General features: G+C 39.2%; 1 non-coding gene across 1 annotated transcript; it reads right to left on the reverse strand.

The window, feature by feature from the left end:
• Positions 1–13,133: 13,133 nt before the first annotated feature.
• Positions 13,134–13,241, reverse strand: LOC112761992 (small nucleolar RNA R71). The gene has a single exon (XR_003182355.1). It is a non-coding gene; the product is annotated as a small nucleolar RNA R71 (small nucleolar RNA).
• Between the last annotated feature and the right edge of the window lie 5,964 nt (positions 13,242–19,205).

Genomic DNA, 19,205 nt, shown 5'->3' on the forward strand with positions numbered 1-19,205 from the left:
AGAACATTCAACAACTCAGCCCAAAATCAAAATAAGACTACTCAACGTAAGAAAAAGCTGGTCTTAAACTGCTTATTGGTGGAATTTGAAAGGACGTCAATGCAAGAGGAGGAACAAAGTTTGAAACCACAAAACGCTGGCAACAAGGCAGCACCTGAGTCACCTCAATCAGCCAACTCTAGAACAGAATGTATGAAGGTTATCATAGCTGGTCAATCCAATGCCAAGGAGGATGAAGGACAACCTATGCAATTCACTATTGGACAATGTCCCACAACAGAAGAAGGCATGAAGTGGAAAAAATTAGCAAGACAAGGTGCTGGAGGGTTGGATACTAAAGCTGGATCCAAAAAAAGGTTGATGAGTGGCATAGTTGAAGGATCTACAAAGAAAGCAAGAACAGATGATGAAAATGCAGCTGAACAGGGGGTGGAGGGTGCCAGCCTACAAATGGCACCCAAGGCGCCATGAGAACTATAGTTTGGAATTGTCGGAATTCGGGGAGACCCCTGACAATTCACACCCTAAAAGGGATATGTAAATCCCACTCCCCCGAGATTGTGTTCATAAGTGAAACAAAGAACCAATCTCGACAGGTGAAAGCAAAACTCCGGGCATGCAGATATAAAAACTGGCATATTGTTAACCTGTCAGGAATGGCAGGAGGACTTGCGCTAGCTTGGAAGGATAGTGATGAGCGGATAATTTATACGCTTTTTGGCATTGTTTTTAGTATATTTTAATTAGTTTTTATTATATTTTTATTAGTTTTTATTTAAAAATCACATTTCTAGACTTTACTATGAGTTTGTGTATTTTTCTATGATTTTAGGTATTTTCTGGCTGAAATTGAGGGACCTGAGCAAAAATCTGATTCAGAGGTTGAAAAAGGACTGCAGATGCTGTTGGATTCTGATCTCCCTGCACTCAAAGTGAATTTTTTGGAGGTACAGAAGCTCAATTGGCGTGCTCTCAATTGCGTTGGAAAGTATACATCCTGGGCTTTTCAGAAATATATAATAGTCAATACTTTGCCCAAGCTTTGATGGCGCAAATAGGCGTTTCAAGTCAGCTCAAGAATTTTGGCGTTTAACGCCGGAACTGGCACAAAAGCTGGAGTTAAACGCCCAAACTGGCACAAAAGCTGGCGTTTAACTCCAAGAAAATTCTCTACACATGGAAGCTTCAATGCTCAGCCCAAGCACACACCAAGTGGGCCCAAAAGAAGATTTCTGCATTAATTACCTATTTTTGTAACCCTAGGCTACTAGTTTTCTATAAATAGGACTTTTTGCTATTGTATTTTCATCTTTTACTCAGACCTTTGATAGACCTTTTCACGCTTTTGGGAGGCTGGCCTCACGGCCATGCCTAGACCTTGTTCTTATGTATTTTCAACGGTGGAGTTTCTACACACCAGAGATTAAGGTGTGGAGCTCTGCTGTTCTTCATGAATTAATGCAAAGTACTACTGTTTTTCTATTCAAATCACGTCTACTTCTTCTCTAAGATATTCATTCGCACCCAAGAACATGATGAATGTGATGATTATGTGACACTCATCACCATTCTCACCTATGAACGCGTGATTGACAACCACTTCCGTTCTACATGCAAACAAGCTTGAATGTGTATCTCTTGGGTTTCTAATCTAAGATTGGAACCTTCGTGGTATGGGCTAGAATTATTGGCGGACATTCCTGAGATCCGGAATGTCTAAACCTTGTCTGTGGTATTCTGAGTAGGATCTGGGAAGGGATGACTGTGACGAGCTTCAAACTCGCGATTGTTGGGCGTGTGACAGATGCAAAAGGATCAATGGATCCTATTCCAACATGATCGAGAACCGATAGATGATTAGCCGTGCGGTGACAGCGTGCGTAGAACATTTTCACTAAGAGGACGGGAAGTAGCCATTGACAACGGTGATACCGAACATAAAGCTTGCCATGGAAGGGAGTATGAATGATTGGAAGAAGGCAATAAGAAAGCAGAGGTTCAGGAGGAACAAAGCATCTTCATACGCTTATCTGAAATTCCTACGAATGAATTACATAAGTATCTCTATCTCTATCTTTATTTTATGTTTTATTCATCTTTTAATTATCAATCCTCCATAACCATTTGAATCTGCCTGACTGAGATTTACAAGATGACCATAGCTTGCTTCAAGCCGACAGTCTCCGTGGGATCGACCCTTACTCACGTAAGGTATTACTTGGACGACCCAGTGCACTTGCTGGTTAGTTGTGCGGAATTGTGACAAAGTGTGATTCACGTTTTGAGAGCTCCAAGTCTTTGGCGCCATTGTTGATGATCACAATCGTGCACTAAATTTTTGGCGCCGTTGCCGGGGATTGTTCGAGTTTGGACAACTGACGGTTCATCTTGTTGCTTAGATTAGGTACTTTTCTTTTTATTTTTCAAAATTTTTAAGAATGAATTCTAGAGTTTCAAGGTGATGTTCTTATCATCACAAAAGCTGATTGATTCTCATCAATTTAGCTGCTGAATGTAATGTCCTGCTGAAGCTTGGATGGCCATGTCTAATCTTTTTAGACTGAAGCTTTAGACTAACATTGCATGATTCCTGGAATTCTTATTAAAAGTTTTGAATCGCTTTATTTTATTTTCCACTCAATTTTCAAAAAATCACAAAAAAAAATTATAAAACCATAAAATCAAAAATATTTTTATGTTTCTTGTTTGAGTCTAGTATCAATTTTTAAGTTTGGTGTCAATTGCATGTCTTTATTCTTCTTGCATTTTTCGAATACATGCATTATGTTCTTCATTAATGTTCAAGTTGTTCTTGATGATTTCATTGCTCTGATCTTTAAATTCTCTTATTTTGTGTGTTTTGTTGTTTCTCATATGCATTCTCAATTTGTTAGTGTCTCTTGTATGAAAATTTTTAAGTTTGGTGTCCTGCATGTATTGTTTGTTTGATTTGAGTTTCCTAAGATTAATTATATTTTGATTTTTTCTCATCATTGAAAAATTCAAAAAAATTATCAAAACTATGTCTTTTCAAGTCAATAATATAGAGAATTGAAGATTCAGAACATTCAGCAGAAGAATCAAACAGAAAAAGCTGGGCGTTCAAAACGCCCAGTGAAGAAGGAAAATTGGCGTTTAAACGCCAGCCAGGTAAACACCAGAATGGATGCCATTCTGGGCGTTTAACGCCAGAAGGACACTAGAGGGAAGATTTTGTTTTTAATTCAAATCTTTTTCAAATTTTCATAATTTTTCAAAATTAAATCTTTTTCAAATCATATCTCTTCAAAATCAATTTCTTTCCATTTTTTTTTATTTTCGAAAATCCTTGCTATAATTAATGATTTACTTCAAAATTTTCAAGTTGTTACTTGCCTATTAAGAAAGGATCAAATTTTAAATTTTAGAATCATATCTTTTACTTTCTTGTTAGTCAAGTAATCAACTTTAATTTTAAAAATTTTCTTTTTTCTAAATTGATTTTCAATCATATCTTGTCAACCACATCTTTTTCAAAATTAATTTTCAATCATATCTTTTTAATTTCTAATTCCAAAATCTTTTTCAAAAATCACTTAATTTCTTTCCCAATCTTAATTTTCAAAAATCCTTTACCAAATTTTCAAAATTTCTTTTAATTATTTCAAAATCTTTTACTTTAATTTTGAAAATTCTTCCCCTCTTCTCACATCCTTCTATTTAAGGGACTAACACTCCTCCTCAAGGTGCAATTCAAACTCTATCCCTCTTGATAAGTTCGAATTCTCTTCTATCTACCTCTTCCTTCTATTCTTCTTTTCCTCTGACACCTCAAGGAATCTCTATACTGTGACATAGAGGATTCCCTACTTTCTTGTTCTCTTCTCTTTCATATGAGCAGGAACAAAGATAAAGGCATACTTGTTCAAGCTTATCCTAAACCTGAAATGACCTTGAAGAGAAAGCTAAGAGAAGCTAAAGCACAATTCTCTCTAGAGGGCCTAACAAAGCTTTTCAAGGAAGAAGAAACCATGGCAGCCGAAAACAACAATGCCAACAATGCAAGGAAGGTGCTTGGTGACTTTACTGCACCTACTCCTGACTTCTATGGGAGAAGCATCTCAATCCCTGCCATTGGAGCAAACAACTTTGAGCTTAAGCCTCAATGAGTTTCTCTAATGCAACAGAATTGCAAGTTTTATGGACTTCCATTGGAAGATCCTCATCAGTTCTTAGCTGAATTCTTGCAAATCTGTGACACTGTCAAGCCAATGGGGTTGACCCTGAAGTCTACAGACTTATGCTCTTCCCTTTTGTTGTAAGAGACAGAGCTAGGAAATGGTTGGACTCACAACCTAAAGAAAGCCTGAACTCTTGGGAAAAGCTAGTCAATGCCTTCTTGGCAAAGTTCTTTCCACCTCAAAAATTGAGCAAGTTTAGAGTGGAAGTCCAAACCTTCAAATAGAAGGAAGGAGAATCCCTCTATGAAGCATGAAAAAGATACAAGCAATTGATCAGAAGGTGTCCTTCTGACATGCTTTTTGAATGGAGCATCATAGGTATTTTCTATGATGGTCTGTCTGAACTATCCAAGATGTCATTGGATAGCTCTGCTGGAGGATCTCTTCATCTGAAAAAGACGCCTGCAGAAGCTCAGGAACTCATTGAAATGGTTACAAATAACCAATTCATGTACACTTCTGAAAGGAACCCTGTGAATAATGGGACAACTCAGAAGAAAGGAGCTATTGAGATTGATACTCTGAATGCCATATTGACTTAGAATAAAATATTGACCCAACAAGTCAATATGATTTCTTAGAGTCTGTTTGAAATGCAAGCAGCAATAGACAGTACTAAGGAAGCTTCCTCTGAAGAAGAAGCTTATGATCCTGAGAACCCAGCAATGGAAGAGGTGAATTACATGGGAGAACCCTATGAAAACACCTATAATCCTTCATGGAGAAATCATCCAAATCTCTCATGGAAGGATCAACAGAGACCTCAACAAGGTTTCAACAACAGTAATGGTGGAAGAAATAGGTTTAGCAATGGCAAACCTTTTCCACCATCTTCTCAGCAACAGACAGAGAATTCTAAGCAAAGCCACTCTGACTTAGCAACCATTGTCTCTGATCTAATCAAAACCACTCAAAGTTTCATGACTGAAACAAGGTCCTCCATTAGAAATTTGGAGGCACAAGTGGGTCAGCTGAGTAAGAAAATTACTAAACTCCCTCCTAGTACTCTCCCAAGCAATACAGAAGAGAATCCAAAGAGAGAGTGCAAGGCCATAAACACGTCTCACATGGCCGAACCTGGAGAGGAGGAAGAGGCAGTGATCTCCACTGAGGAAGACCTCAATGGACGTCCACTGACCTCCATGGAGTTCCCTGATGAGGAACCATAGGAATCTGAGGCTCACACTGAGACCATAGAGATTCAATTGAATTTACTTCTGCCATTCATGAGCTCTGATGAGTATTCTTCCTCTGAAGAAGATGAAGATGTTACTGAAGAGCAAGTTGCTAAGAACCTTGGAGCAATCATGAAGCTAAATGCCAAGTTGTTTGGTAATGAGACTTGGGAGGATGAACCTCCATTGCTCATCAAAGAACTGGATGACTTGACTAGGAAGAGATTACCTCTGAAGAGACAAGATCCTGGAAAGTTCTCAATACCTTGTACCATAGGCACCATGACCTTTGAGAAGGCTCTGTGTGACCTAGGGTCAAGCATAAGCCTCATGCCTCTCTCTGTAATGGAGAAGCTAGGGATCATTGAGGTGCAAGCTGCAAGAATCTCACTAGAGATGGCAGACAATTCAAAGAAACAGGCTTATGGACTTGTAGAGGATGTCTTGGTAAAGGTTGAAGGCCATTACATCCCTGCTGATTTCATAATCCTAGAGACTGGGAAGTGTATGGATGAATCCATCATCCTTGGCAGACCCTTTCTAGCCACAGCAAAAGCTGTAATTGATGTTGACAGAGGAGAATTGATCATTCAAGTGAATGAAGACTCCCTTGTGTTTAAAGCTCAAGGATATCCCTCTGTAACCATGGAGAGGAAGCATGAAGAGCTTCTCTCAATACAGAGACAAACAGAGCCCCCACAGTCAAACTATAAGTTTGGTGTTGAGAGGCCACAACCAAACTTTAAGTTTGGTGTTGAACCCCCACATTCAAACTCTAAGTTTGGTGTTGGGAGGTTCCAACATTGCTCTGAACATCTGTGAGGCTCCATGAGAGCCACTGTCAAGCTATTGACATTAAAGAGGCGCTTGTTGAGAGGCAACCCAATCTTTAATTATCTGTGTTAAATTTTTATTTTCTTTTGTTATTTTATGTTTTCTGTAGGTTGATGATCATGTGAAGTCACAAAAATAATTGAAAAAGAAAAAACAAAAGGAAAAATAGAATGAAAAACAGAACACCCTGGAGGAGAAACTTACTGGCATTTAAACGCCCGTAAGGGTAGCAGAATGGGCGTTAAACGCCCAGTCTGGCATCATTCTGGGCGTTTAACGCCAGGAATGGGCAAGAAGCTGGCATTTAACGCCAGGAATGGGCAAGAAGCTGGCATTAAACGCCAGAAATGGGCAGCAACCTGGCGTTTAACGCCAGGATTGTCAGCAAGGGGCGTTTTGCATGCCACATGGTGCAGGGATGAGAAATCCTTGACACCTCAGGATTTGTGGACCCCACAGGATCTCCACCTACCTCATCTCTCTCTCTTCTTCACCTATTCACCAATCACCTCAATACCTCTTCCCCAAAAACCCCTCACCTATCAAATCTCACCATTCTCTTCACCACTCACATCCATCCTTCATAAAACCCCACCTACCTCACCATTCAAATTCAAACCACTTTCTCACCCAAACCCACCCATAATGGCCAAACCATACCCCCTTCTCCACTCCTATATAAGCCCATCTTCACTCCTTCATTTTCACACAACATACACACTACCTATCCCCCTTGGCCGAAACACAAAGCCCCCTCCATCTCCTATATTTCTTCTTCTTCTACTCTCTTCTTTCTTCTTTTGCTCGAGGATGAGCAACCTTCTAAGTTTGGTGTGGTAAAAGCTAAAGCTTTTTTTGTTTTTCCATAACCATTAATGGCACCAAAGGCTGGAGAAACCTCTAGAAAGAGGAAAGGGAAGGCAAAAGCTTCTACCTCCGAGTCATGGGAGATGGAGAGATTCCTCTCAAGGGTGCATCAAGACCACTTCTATGAAGTTGTGGCCAAGAAGAAGGTGATCCCCGAGGTCCATTTCAAGCTCAAAAAGGGTGAATATCTGGAGATCTGACATGAAATTCGAAGAAGAGGTTGGGAAGTTCTCACCAACCCCATTCAACAAGTCGAAATCTTAATGGTTCAAGAGTTCTATGCCAATGCATGGATCACCAAGAACCATGATCAAAGTGTGAACCCGGACCCTAAGAATTGGCTTACAATGGTCCGAGGGAAATACTTAGACTTTAGTCTGGAAAATATAAGGTTGGCATTCAATTTGCCTATGATGCAAGGAGATGCACACGCATACACTAGAAGGGTCAACTTTGATCAAAGGTTGGACCAAGTCCTCATGGATATCTGTGAAAAGGGCGCTCAATGGAAGAGAGATTCAAGAGGGAAGCTGGTTCAACTAAGAAGGCATGACCTCAATCCCGTGGCTAGGGGATGGTTGGAGTTCATCCAACGCTCAATCATTCCTACTAGTAACCGATCTGAAGTTACTATAGACCGGGCTATCATGATTCATAGCATCATGATTAGAGAGGAAATAGAAGTTCATGAGGTTATATCCCAAGAACTCTACAAGGTGGCGGACAAGTCCTCTACTGTGGCAAGGTTAGCCTTCCCTCATCTTATTTGTCACCTCTGCAATTCAGCTGGAATTAACATAGTGGAAGACATCCTCATTGATGAGAACAAGCCCATCACTAAGAAAAGGATGGAGTAAACAAGAGATCCCACTCATGGACAAGAGCATGAGGAAACCCCTCATCATGAAATCCCTGAGATGCCTTAAGGGATGCATTTTCCTCCACAAAACTATTGGGAGCAAATCAACACCTCCCTAGGAGAATTAAGTTCCAACATGAGACAACTAAGGGTGGAGCACCAAGAGCATTTCATCATCCTCCATGAAATTAGAGAAGACCAAGGAGTCATGAGAGAAGAGCAACAAAGGCAAGGAAGAGACATTGAGGAGCTCAAGCACTCCATTAGATCTACAAGAGGAAGAACATGCCGCCATCACTAAGGTGGACCCGTTCTTTAATCTCCTTGTTCTTTATTTTCTGTTTTTCAAAAATTATGCTTTATGTTTATCTATGTTTGTGTCTTTATTACATGATCATTAGTGTCTTAGTGTCTAGCCTTGAAGCTATGAAAATGAATCCATCACCTTTCTTAAATGAAAAATGTTTTTAATTGAAAAAGAAAAAGAAGTGCATGAATTTTGAATTTTAAAACAGTTTAGTTATTTTGATGTGGTGGCAATACTATTGTTTTTCTGAATGAATGCTTGAACAGTGCATATTTTTTGAATTTGTTGATTCATGAATGTTAAAATCGTTGGCTCTTGAAAGAATGATAGAAAAAGGAGAAATGTTATCTGATGATCTGAAAAATCATAAAATTGATTCTTGAAGCAAGAAAAAGCAGTGAATAGAAAGCTTGCAGAAAAAAAAATACGAAAAAGAAAAAAAGAAAGAAAAAGAAAAAGCAAGCAGAAAAAGCCAATAGCCCTTTAAACCAAAAGGCAAGGGTAAAATAAAAAGGATCCAAGGCTTTGAGCATCAGTGGATAGGAGGGCCCACAGGAATAAAATCCTGGCCTAAGCGGCTAAACCAAGCTGTCCCTAACCATGTGCTTGTGGCGTGAAGGTGTCAAGTAAAAACTTGAGACTGAGCGGTTAAAGTCGTGGTATAAAAGCAAAAAGAGTGTACTTAAGAGCTCTGGACACCTCTAATTGGGGACTCTAGCAAAGCTGAGTCACAATCTGAAAAGGTTCACCCAGTTATGTGTTTGTGGCATTTATGTATTCGGTGGTAATACTGGAAAACAAAATGCTTAGGGTCACGGCCAAGACTCATAAAGTAGCTGTGTTCAAGAATCAACATACTTAACTAGGAGAAACATTAACACTATCTGGATTCTGAGTTCTTATAGAAGCCAATCATTCTGAACTTCAAAGGATAAAGTGAGATGCCAAAACTGTTCAGAAGCAAAAAGCTAAAAGCCCCGCTCATCTAATTAATACTGATCTTCATAGATGTATTTGGAATTCATTGTATATTCTCTTCTTTTTATCCTATTTGATTTTCAGTTGCTTGGGGACAAGCAACAATTTAAGTTTGGTGTTGTGATGAGCGGATAATTTATACGCTTTTTGGCATTGTTTTTAGTATGTTTTTAGTATATTTTAATTAGTTTTATTATATTTTTATTAGTTTTTATTTAAAAATCACATTTCTAGACTTTACTATGAGTTTGTGTGTTTTCCTGTGATTTCAGGTATTTTCTGGCTGAAATTGAGGGACCTGAGCAAAAATCTAATTCAGAGGCTGAAAAAGGACTGCAGATGCTGTTGGATTCTGACCTCCCTGCACTCAAAGTGGATTTTCTGGAGCTACAGAAGCCCAATTGGCACGCTCTCAATTGTGTTGGAAAGTAGACATCCTGAGCCTTCCAACAATATATAATAGTCCATACTTTGCCCAAGATTTGATGGCCCAAACAGGCGTTTCAAGTCAGCTCAAGAATTCTGGCGTTTAACGCCGGAACTGGCACAAAAGCTGGTGTTTAACTCCAAGAAAAGTCTCTACACATGAAAGCTTCAATGCTCAGCCCAAGCACACATCAAGTGGGCCCGGAAGAAGATTTTTGCATTAATTACCTATTTCTGTAACCCTAGGCTACTAGTTTTCTATAAATAGGACCTTTTGCTATTGTATTTTCATCTTTTACTCAGACCTTTGATAGACATTTTCACGCTTTTGGGAGGCTGGCCTCACGGCCATGCCTAGACCTTGTTCTTATGTATTTTCAACGGTGGAGTTTCTACACACCATAGATTAAGGTGTGGAGCTCTGATGTTCTTCATGAATTAATCCAAAGTACTACTGTTTTTCTATTCAATTCACGTCTACTTCTTCTCTAAGATATTCATTCGCACCCAAGAACATGATGAATGTGATGATTATGTGACACTCATTACCATTCTCACCTATGAACGCGTGATTGACAACCACTTCCATTCTACATGAAAACAAGCTTGAATGTGTATCTCTTGGGTTTCTAATCTAAGATTGGAACCTTCGTGGTATAGGCTAGAATTATTGGCGGACATTCCTGAGATCTGGAACGTCTAAACCTTGTCTGTGGTATTCTGAGTAGGATCTGGGAAGGGATGACTGTGACGAGCTTCAAACTCGCGATTGTTGGGCGTGTGACAGACGCAAAAGGATCAATGGATCCTATTCCAATATGATCGAGAACCGACAGATGATTAGCCGTGCGGTGACAGCGTGCATAGAACATTTTCACTGAGAGGACGGGAAGTAGCCATTGACAACGGTGATGCCCAACATAAAGCTTGCCATGGAAGGGAGTATGAATGATTGGAAGAAGGCAATAGGAAAGCAGAGGTTCAGGAGGAACAAAGCATCTTCATACGCTTATCTGAAATTCCTACCAATGAATTACATAAGTATCTCTATCTCTATCTTTATTTTATGTTTTATTCATCTTTTAATTATCAATCCTCCATAACCATTTGAATCTTCCGGACTGAGATTTACAAGATGACCATAGCTTGCTTCAAGCCGACAGTCTCCGTGGGATCGACCCTTACTCACGTAAGGTATTACTTGGACGACCCAGTGCACTTGCTGGTTAGTTGTGTGGAATTATGACAAAGTGTGATTCACGTTTGAGAGCTCCAAGTCTTTGACGCCATTGTTGATGATCACAATTTCGTGCACTAAGTTTTTGGCGCCGTTGCCGGGGATTGTTCGAGTTTGGACAACTGACGGTTCATCTTGTTGCTTAGATTAGGTACTTTTCTTTTTATTTTTCAAATTTTTAAGAATGAATTCTAGAGTTTCAAGGTGATGTTCTTATCATCACAAAAGCTGATTGATTCTCATCAATTTAGCTGCTTAATGTAATGTCCTGCTGAAGCTTGGATGGCCATGTCTAATCTTTTTAGACTGAAGCTTTAGACTAACATTGCATGATTCCTGGAATTCTTATTAAAAGTTTTGAATCGCTTTATTTTCTTTTCCACTCAATTTTCGAAAAATCACAAAAAAAAATTTATAAAACCATAAAATCAAAAATATTTTTATGTTTCTTGTTTGAGTCTAGTATCAATTTTTAAGTTTGGTGTCAATTGCATGTCTTTATTCTTCTTGCATTTTTCGAATACAAAGATTATGTTCTTCATTAATCTTCAAGTTGTTCTTGATGATTTCATTGCTCTGATCTTTAAATTCTCTTGTTTTGTGTGTTTTGTTGTTTCTCATATGCATTCTCAATTTGTTAGTGTCTCTTATATGAAAATTTTTAAGTTTGGTGTCCTGCATGCATTGTTTGTTTGATTTGATTTTCCTAAGATTAATTATATTTTGATTGTTTCTCATCATTGAAAAATTCAAAAAAATTCTCAAAACTATGTCTTTTCAAGTCAATAATACAGAGAATTGAAGATTCAGAACATTCAGCAGAGGAATCAAACAGAAAAAGCTGGGCGTTCAAAACACCCAGTGAAGAAGGAAAACTGGCGTTTAAACACCAGCCAAGGTACCTGGCTGGGCGTTTAACGCCCAAAAAGGTAGCATTTTGGGCATTAAACGCCAGAATGGATGCCATTCTGGGCGTTTAACGCCAGAAGGACACTAGAGGGAAGATTTTGTTTTTAATTCAAATCTTTTTCAAATTTTCATAATTTTTCAAAATCAAATCTTTTTCAAATCATATCTTTTCAATCAAATCTCTTCAAAATCAATTTCTTTCCATTTTTTTATTTTCGAAAATCCTTTCTATAATTAATGATTTACTTCAAAATTTTCATGTTGTTACTTGCCTATTAAGAAAGGATCAAATTTTAAATTTTAGAATCATATCTTTTAATTTCTTGTTAGTCAAGTAATCAACTTTAATTTTAAAAACTTTCTTTTTTAAATTGATTTTCAATCATATCTTCTCAATCATATCTTGTCAACCACATCTTTTTCAAAATTAATTTTCAATCATATCTTTTTAATTTCTAATTCCAAAATCTTTTTAATAAATCACTTAATTTCTTTCCCAATCTTAATTTTCGAAAATCCTTTACCAAATTTTCAAAATCTCTTTTAATTATTTCAAAAATCTTTTACTTTAATTTCGAAAATTCTTTCCCTCTTCTCACATCCTTCTATTTAAGGGACTAACACTCCTCCTCAAGGTGCAATTCGAACTCTATCCCTCTTGATAAGTTTGAATTCTCTTCTATCTACCTCCTCCTTCTATTCTTCTTTTCCTCTGACACCTCAAGGAATCTCTATACTGTGACATAGAGGATTCCCTACTTTCTTGTTCTCTTCTCTTTCATATGAGCAGGAACAAAGATAAAGGCATACTTGTTCAAGCTGATCTTGAACCTGAAAGGACCTTGAAGAGAAAGCTAAGAGAAGCTAAAGCACAATTCTCTCTAGAGGGCCTAACAGAGCTTTTCAAGGAAGAAGAAACCATGGCAGCCGAAAACAACAATGCCAATAATGCAAGGAAGGTGCTTGGTGACTTTACTGCTCCTACTCCCGACTTCTATGGGAGAAGCATCTCAATCCCTGCCATTGGAGCAAACAACTTTGAGCTTAAGCCTCAATGAGTTTCTCTAATGCAACAGAATTGCAAGTTTCATGGACTTCCATTGGAAGATCCTCATCAGTTCTTAGCTGAATTCTTGCAAATCTGTGACACTATTAAGACCAATGGGTTGACCCTGAAGTCTACAGACTTATGCTCTTCCCTTTTGCTGTAAGAGACAGAGCTAGGACATGGTTGGACTCACAACCTAAAGAAATCCTGAACTCTTGGGAAAAGCTAGTCAATGCCTTCTTGGCAAAGTTCTTTCCACCTCAAAAATTGAGCAAGCTTAGAGTGGAAGTCCAAACCTTCAGACAGAAGGAAGGAGAATCCCTCTATGAAGTATGGGAAAGATACAAGCAATTGATCAGAAGGTGTCCTTCTGACATGCTTTCTGAATTGAGCATCATAGGTATTTTCTATGATGGTCTGTCTGAACTATCCAAGATGTCATTGGATAGCTCTGCTGGAGGATCTCTTCATCTGAAAAAGACGCCTGCAGAAGCTCAGGAACTCATTGAAATGGTTGCAAATAACCAATTCATGTACACTTCTGAAAGGAATCCTGTGAATAATGGGACAACTCAGAAGAAAGGAATTCTTGAGATTGATACTCTGAATGCCATTTTGGCTCAGAATAAAATATTGACCCAACAAGTCAATATGATTTCTCAGAGTCTGTCTGAAATGCAAGCAACAACAGGCAGTACTAAGGAAGCTTCCTCTAAAGAAGAAGCTTATGATCCTGAGAACCCAGCAATGGAAGAGGTGAATTACATGGGAGAACCCTATGGAAACACCTATAATCCTTCATGGAGAAATCATCCAAATCTCTCATGGAAGGATCAACAGAGACCTCAACAAGGTTTCAACAACAGTAATGGTGGAAGAAATAGGTTTAGCAATGGCAAACCTTTTCCACCATCTTCTCAGCAACAGACAATGAATTCTAAGCAAAGCCACTCTGACTTAGCAACCATTGTCTCTGATCTAATCAAAACCACTCAAAGTTTCATGACTGAAACAAGGTCCTCCATTAGAAATTTGGAGGCACAAGTAGGTCAGCTGAGTAAGAAAATTACTGAACTCCCTCCTAGTACTCTCCCAAGCAATACAGAAGAGAATCCAAAGAGAGAGTGCAAGGCCATAAACACGTCTCACATGGCCGAACCTGGAGAGGAGGAAGAGGCAGTGATCTCCACTGAGGAAGACCTCAATGGACGTCCACTGACCTCCATGGAGTTCCTTGATGAGGAACCATGGGAATCTGAGGCTCACATAGAGACCATAGAGATTGCATGAATTTACTTCTGCCATTCATGAGCTCTGATGAGTATTCTTCCTCTGAAGAAGATGAAGATGTTACTGAAGAGCAAGTTGCTAAGAACCTTGGAGCAATCATGAAGCTAAATGCCAAGTTATTTGGTAATGAGACTTGGGAGGATGAACCTCCATTGCTCATCAAAGAACTGGATGACTTGACTAGGCAGAGATTACCTCTGAAGAGACAAGATCCTGGAAAGTTCTCAATACCTTGTACCATAGGCACCATGACCTTTGAGAAGGCTCTGTGTGACCTAGGGTCAAACAAAAGCCTCATGCCTCTCTCTGTAACGGAGAAGCTAGGGATCATTGAGATACAAGCTGCAAGAATCTCACTGGAGATGGCAGACAATTCAAAGAAACAAGCTTATAGACTTGTAGAGGATGTCTTGGTAAAGGTTGAAGGCCATTACATCCCTGCTAATTTCATAATCCTAGAGACTGGGAAGTGTATGGATGAATCCATCATCCTTGGCAAACCCTTCCTAGCCACAGCAAAAGCTGTAATTGATGTTGACAGAGGAGAATTGATCATTCAAGTGAATGAAGACTCCCTTGTATTTAAAGCTCAAGGATATCCCTCTGTAACCATGGAGAGGAAGCATGAAGAGCTTCTCTCAATACAAAGACAAACAGAGCCCCTACAGTCAAACTATAAATTTGGTGTTGAGAGGCCACAACCAAACTTTAAGTTTGGTGTTGAACCCCCACATTCAAACTCTAAGTTTGGTGTTGGGAGGTTCCAACATTGCTCTGAACATCTGTGAGGCTCCATGAGAGCCATTGTCAAGCTATTGACATTAAAGAAGCGCTTGTTGGGAGGCAACCCAATCTTTAATTATCTATGTTAAATTTCTATTTTCTTTTGTTATTTTATGTTTTCTGTAGGTTGATGATCATGTGAAGTCACAAAAACAATTGAAAAAGAAAAACAGAAGGAAAAATAGAATGAAAAATAGAACACCCTGGAGGAGAAACTTACTGGCATTTAAACACCAGTAAGGGTAGCAGAATGGGCGTTAAACGCCCAGTCTGGCACCATTCTGGGCGTTTAACGCCAGGAATGGGCAAGAAGCTGGAATTTAACGCCAGGAATGGGCAAGAAGCTGGCGTTAAATGCCAGAAATGGGCAGCAACCTGGCGTTTAACGCCAGGATTGGCAGCAAGGGGCGTTTTGCATGCCACATGGTGCAGGGACGAGAAATCCTTGACACCTCAGGATCTGTGGATCCCACAGGATCTCCACCTACCTCATCTCTCTCTCTCTTCTTCACCCATTCACCAATCACCTCAATACCTCTTTCCCAAAAATCCCTCACCTATCAAATCCCACCATTCTCTTCACCACTCACATCCATCCTTCATAAAACCCCACCTACCTCACCATTCAAATTCAAACCACTTTCCCACCCAAACCCACCCATAATGGCCAACCATACCCCCACTCCGCTCCTATATAAACCCATCTTCACTCCTTTATTTTCACACAACATACACACTACCTATCCCCCTTGGCCGAAACACAAAGCCCCCTCCATCTCCTCTATTTCTTCTTCTTCTACTCTCTTCTTTCTTCTTTTCTCGAGGACGAGCACCTTCTAAGTTTGGTGTGGTAAAAGCTAAAGCTTTTTTTTGTTTTTCCATAACCATTAATGGCACCAAAGGCCGGAGAAACCTTTAGAAAGAGGAAAGAAAAGGAAAAAGCTTCCACCTCCGAGTCATGGAGATAGAGAGATTCCTCTCAAGGGTGCATCAAGACCACTTCTATGAAGTTGTGGCCAAGAAGAAGGTGATCCCCGAGGTCCCTTTCAAGCTCAAAAAGGGTGAATATCCAGAGATTTGACATGAGATTCGAAGAAGAGGTTGGGAAGTTCTCACCAACCCCATTCAACAAGTCGGAATCTTAATGGTTCAAGAGTTCTATGCCAATGCATGGATCACCAAGAACCATGATCAAAGTGTGAACTCGGACCCTAAGATTGGTTTACAATGGTCCGAGGGAAATACTTAGACTTTAGTCCGAAAATGTAAGGTTGGCATTCAATTTGCCTATGATGCAAGGAGATGCACACCCATACACTAGAAGGGTCAACTTTGATCAAAAGTTGGACCAAGTCCTCATGGATATCTGTGAAGAGGGCGCTCAATGGAAGAGAGATTCAAGAGGGAAGCTGGTTCAACTAAGAAGGCATGACCTCAATCCCGTGGCTAGGGGATGGTTGGAGTTCATCCAACGCTCAATCATTCCTACTAGTAATCGGATCTGAAGTTACTATAGACCGGGATATCATGATTCATAGCATCATGATTAGAGAAGAAGTAGAAGTTCATGAGGTTATATCCCAAGAACTCTACAAGGTGGCGGACAAGTCCTCTACTGTGGCAAGGTTAGCCTTCCCTCATTTCATTTGTCACCTCTGTAATTCAGCTGGAATTGATATAGAGGAAGACATCCTCATTGATGAGGACAAGCCCATCACTAAGAAAAGGATGGAGTAAACAAGAGATCCCACTCATGGACAAGAGCATGAGGAAACCCCTCATCATGAAATCCCTAAGATGCCTCAAGGGATGCATTTTCCTCCACAAAACTATTGGGAGCAAATCAACACCTCCCTAGGAAGAATTAAGTTCCAATATGAGACAACTAAGGGTGGAGCACCAAGAGCATTTCATCCTCCTCCATGAAATTAGAGAAGACCAAGGAGTCATGAGAGAGGAGCAACAAAGGCAAGGAAGAGACATTGAGGAGCTCAAGCACTCCATTAGATCTTCAAGAGGAAGTACAAGCCACCATCACTAAGGTGGATCCGTTCTTTAATCTCCTTGTTCTTTATTTTCGGTTTTTCGAAAATTATGCTTTATGTTTTATCTATGTTTGTGTCTTATTACATGATCATTACTGTCTTAGTGTCTATGCCTTGAAGCTATGAAAATGAATCCATCACTTTCTTAAATGAAAAATGTTTTTAATTGAAAAAGAAAAAGAAGTGCATGAATTTCGAATATTAAAACAGTTTAGTTATTTTGATGTGGGTGGCGATACTATTGTTTTTCTGAATGAATGCTTGAACAGTGCATATTTTTTGAATTTGTTGATTCATGAATATTAAAATCGTTGGCTCTTGAAAGAATGATAGAAAAAGGAGAAATGTTATCTGATGATCTGAAAAATCCTAAAATTGATTCTTGAAGCAAGAAAAAGCAGTGAATAGAAAGCTTGCAGAAAAAATACGAAAAAGAAAAAAAGAAAAAAAGAAAGAAAAAGAAAAAGCAAGCAGAAAAAGCCAATAGCCCTTTAAACCAAAAGGCAAGGGTAAAATAAAAATGATCCAAGGCTTTGAGTATCAGTGGATAGGAGGGCCCACAGGAATAAAATCCTGGCCTAAGCAGCTAAACCAAGTTGTCCTAACCATGTGCTTTGTGGCGTGAAGGTGTCAAGTAAAAACTTGAGACTGGGCGGTTAAAGCCGTGGTCCAAAAGCAAAAAGAGTGTGCTTAAGAGCTCTGGACACCTCTAATTGGGGACTCTAGCAAAGCTGAGTCACAATCTGAAAAGGTTTACCCAGTTATGTGTCTGTGGCATTTATGTATCCGGTGGAAATACTGGAAAACAAAATGCTTAGGGTCACGGCCAAGACTCATAAAGTAGCTGTGTTCAAGAATCAACATACTTAACTAGGAGAATCATTAACACTATCTGGATTCTGAGTTCCTATAGAAGCTAATCATTCTGAACTTCAAAGGATAAAGTGAGATGCCAAAACTGTTCAGAAGCAAAAAGCTAAAAGCCCCGCTCATTCTAATTAATACTGATCTTCATAGATGTTTTTGGAATTCATTGTATATTCTCTTCTTTTATCCTATTTGATTTCAGTTGCTTGGGGACAAGCAACAATTTAAGTTTGGTGTTGTGATGAGCGGATAATTTATACGCTTTTTGGCATTGTTTTTAGTATGTTTTTAGTATATTTTAATTAGTTTTATTATATTTTTATTAGTTTTTATTTAAAAATCACATTTCTGGACTTTACTATGAGTTTGGTGTTTTTCTGTGATTTCAGGTATTTTCTGGCTGAAATTGAGGGACCTGAGCAAAAATCTGATTCAGAGGCTGAAAAAAGACTGCAGATGCTGTTAGATTCTGACCTCCCTGCACTCAAAGTGGATTTTCTGGAGCTACAAAAACCCAATTGGCGCGCTCTCAATTGCGTTGGAAAGTATACATCCTGGGCTTTCCAGAAATATATAATAGTCCATATTTGCTTAAGATTTGATGGCCCAATAGGCATTCCAAGTCAGCTCAACAATTCTGGCGTTTAAGGCCGAAACTTGCACAAAAGCTGGAGTTAAACGCCCAAACTGGCACAAAAGCTGGCGTTTAACTCCAAGAAAAATCTCTACATATGTAAGCTTCAATGCTCAGCCCAAGCACACACCAAGTGGGCCCGGAAGAAGATTTCTGCATTAATTACCTATTTCTGTAACCCTAGGCTACTAGTTTTCTATAAATAGGACTTTTGCTATTGTATTTTCATCTTTTACTCAGACCTTTGATAGACCTTTTCACGCTTTTGGAGGCTGGCCTCACGCCATGCCTAGACCTTGTTCTTATGTATTTTTAATGGTGGAGTTTCTACACACCATAGATTAAGGTGTGGAGCTCTGCTGTTCTTCATGAATTAATGCAAAGTACTACTGTTTTTCTATTCAATTCACGTCTACTTCTTCTCTAAGATATTCATTCGCACCCAAGAACATGATGAATGTGATGATTATGTGACACTCATCACCATTCTCACCTATGAACGCGTGATTGACAACCACTTCCGTTCTACATGCAAACAAGCTTGAATGTGTATCTCTTGGGTTTCTAATCTAAGATTGGAACTTTCGTGGTATAGACTAGAATTATTGGTGGACATTCCTGAGATCCGAAACGTCTAAACCTTGTTTGTGGTATTCTGAGTAGGATCTGGGAAGGGATGACTGTGACGAGCTTCAAACTCGCGATTGTGGGCATGTGACAGACGCA

This window comes from Arachis hypogaea, chromosome 16, assembly GCF_003086295.3.
Source record: "Arachis hypogaea cultivar Tifrunner chromosome 16, arahy.Tifrunner.gnm2.J5K5, whole genome shotgun sequence".
Lineage (NCBI taxonomy): Eukaryota > Viridiplantae > Streptophyta > Magnoliopsida > Fabales > Fabaceae > Arachis > Arachis hypogaea.